This window comes from Staurois parvus, unplaced genomic scaffold, assembly GCF_062004578.1.
Source record: "Staurois parvus isolate SC_StPar_1 unplaced genomic scaffold, SC_StPar_1.0 ptg000493l, whole genome shotgun sequence".
Lineage (NCBI taxonomy): Eukaryota > Metazoa > Chordata > Amphibia > Anura > Ranidae > Staurois > Staurois parvus.
Window position 1 is genome coordinate 747,876 of NW_028318289.1, and position 3,166 is coordinate 751,041.

Below are 3,166 nucleotides of genomic sequence, written 5' to 3' on the forward strand. Positions count from 1 at the left end.
TGTATTTTAATTTATTATGTCTAGGTATGGTGTCATAGGCTGGGAGAAGGAAGAGTTATGTTCTGTCTCTCCAATCTAAGCATTGATAGTGTGATCTCTGTAACTTACAGTTGTGATGAGATAGCGATAACCCTACTCTCAGTTGGATACCACAGTCAGTGACTCAATTGATAAGACATCTTGTGATGTTTATTCCATAAACTGAGAGACTCTTACAACAATGAACATTTGATAGGTCAAAAGATCATAATGTGATTTACTTCATGACATGAGGCTAGAGCTGCAATGCATTTTTGGGAAAAGGGGAGAGCTATCTATACAGCATTAACTAAACCAAAGGAAAGGGAGGAGCAGAAACAAAATATAGAAACACTTAAAGGCATATGACAGTCAATATGACAGTCATGTGAAACATGACATTCCTCGTCCAAATATATGATTTCTATTATAATAAACTTTAGTTCAAGTCCAATATAAATATTGAAGATTCTTTCCAGGAACATCTGCAAAATAAGAGGGAAAGGAAGAACAAAGGATAACAATGCAAACATTTAGCATAATACTTGCAGATGTTGGTCTCAAAAGTCCAGGCTGAGACATGGAAATCCATATTCAGAGAAGAAGGCAGCAACATGTACGATTCCTTCTTACCTCGCTTTAAATCAGGTTGATGACTTGTCTTCCTCTTTGGGCAAAAGTAGTACTAGTTCCTTTATAGGCCTGAAGTAAAGGTGTGCAGAACCTTCTTTCATGGTGGATATAGCCAAGATGTGTCCCGAAAATGCAGTAGTAGGTACTGCAGTCAGCAGGGTTGAGGCTTGTGGGAACATAGTGCCATTGTTCAGGATTTAGAAATTGTTTCCAGGATTCCCACCTTTGTTGTTTCTCCTTGGGTAAGGGGGTATCCCAGTCTGAGCTTTCAGAAGTAAGTTGTCACAACAGTATCTTACCCTGAATGATGAGAGGAGTAATGAAACAGATCATAAATGCTGTTCACTGTAGACAATACTCCTCACTTTGTGAAGGGCTTGTCACAGGCTGATGCTTGAAATGTGAATGTGTCTTGTTTAACATTCCAAAGCAATCCAAGACTGGGTTGTGTAACAGAAAAGTCAGATCCTAGTTGGAAATTCTTCACACTGACAGCATGGTCATCAGAAGGAAAGGCTATCATGATCTTGTCGCTGTTAGAGATGATTTTGTGAAGTCTGAGGTATGTTCTGGGTTCTAGTAAGAAGGTCTATAGCTTCTTCTTCATTGGGCAGAGATTTGAGTCCATCGTTTACATAGAAATTCCTTTCGACAAACTGTCTTGCATCAGATCCAAATACTTTCTCACCCTCTTGAGCTGTTTTCCTCAGTCCACAAATTGCTACTGCAGGAGAAGGACTGTTACTGAAAACATGTACCTTCATTTGATAGTCTATGACTTCATCGTTGACATCATTATTGCGGTACCATCGGAACCTGAGGAAGTTTCTGTAGTCTTCACGGATGATGAAACTTTACCAGGAAGAGCTGCCCCAATGGGCCATCTACAAAATTCAAGGACCAATGGAATTGGTGTGCATTGACTTTCTGTGTCTAGAGCTTGACCCGAGTTGACAGGTAAATGCCTTAGTGTTAACTGATCACTTAACTCAGTATGCCTAAGCATTCCCAACTGAAGACCAGCAAGCATCTACAGCAGTGGTTCTGAACCTGGGTTCGATCGAACCCCAGGGGTTCGGTGAGTCAGTCTCGCGGGTTCGGCGGAGGTGAAGACCCACACCCGACTCATATGATTCGTGCAGTAAATATTCATTATTATGTTTTTGTTTTTGTGTGAAAATCATGTTTTAATGGTTTTGTTCTTTGTTCTTAACGGTTTTGTTCATTTTGTGCACCTATGTATAAATATATACCTAAATATATACCTATGTTTTGAATTTTAAAAATCATATTTTATTTTTCCAATTAAGAAGGGTTCGGTGAATGCGCATATGAAACTGGTGGGGTTCAGTACCTCCAACAAGGTTAAGAACCACTGATCTACAGTGTCCAAAGTTCTGGTAGAAAACTTCATCCACTATGTCCTACGTCAGCACATTCACTCTGACCAAGGAAGACTCTAAGAGTAGACTCATTAAGAGACTGTTAGACCTTTTAGGTATTCATAAGTCAAGAACAACCCCCTACCACCATCAAAGGGATCCTCAGCCAAAGCAATGTAACTGGACTTTCCTAGATATGCTTAGGACTCTTCTGCTGAGAAGAAACAGAATTGGAGCAGACAAACTGCAGCTATCGTACAGTCCTACAACAGTACTAAAAATTATGCTACTGGCTATTTCCCCATACAGGCTGATGTTTGAGAGAGAAGCTTGACTACCAGTTAATTTAGCATTCGGCACATGCCGAGATCACACCTCAATGATGTCCCACAGTCAGGGGCGGACTGACCATTTGGACACTTAGGCACTGCCCGAGGGCCCAGGATCAGTAGGGGGCCCCATGAGATGCCACTAGTACCTTTCATGGGCTTTTTTGGGTGTGGTTTGATTGTGGGTGAGGACACAGGGGCCCCATGATCCCCTATTGCCCGGGGGCCCAATGAGTTTTCAGTCCGGGGCCACAGTAAATACTGTATGTTGACTGTTTGAGGAAGAGTCTAAAAAGAGCTTATGAGAAAGCCCAAGCTCCCTCAGACACCGGGGGGAAGAGAAAAATAAGGAAATTTGATAAGAAAGTGAGGGTGCATGACATGCAGCCTAGTGATAGACAGTTACTGAAGAATCTAGGCATCCCCAGGAAACAAAAACTAGCTGACCGCTGGAAGTCACAGCCCTATATCAAGCAGTTACCAGGGTTGCCAATATACTAGATTTGCCCAGAGGGAAACGGGCCCACAAAAGAACTGGTACCGTAATTACTTACTGTCCCTATCAGAAGCGGTTTGTGTACCTCAACAAACAGATACACGGCCTAATCAAGCCACCTCTCAAAGAGGTCTCAATCTATGCCACCAAACACAGATGAAGAGGATGATGAGGAAGAAGAAATGGGTATGGGCAGACTGACACTCCTTCCCTTTCTAGAGAGACAGGTACTAGGACCCTCAGGCTTGAAGCTCCAAAATTCATGCCCCAAAGCCAATCTCTGACAAGTAAAGAAGACCGTCCAAACC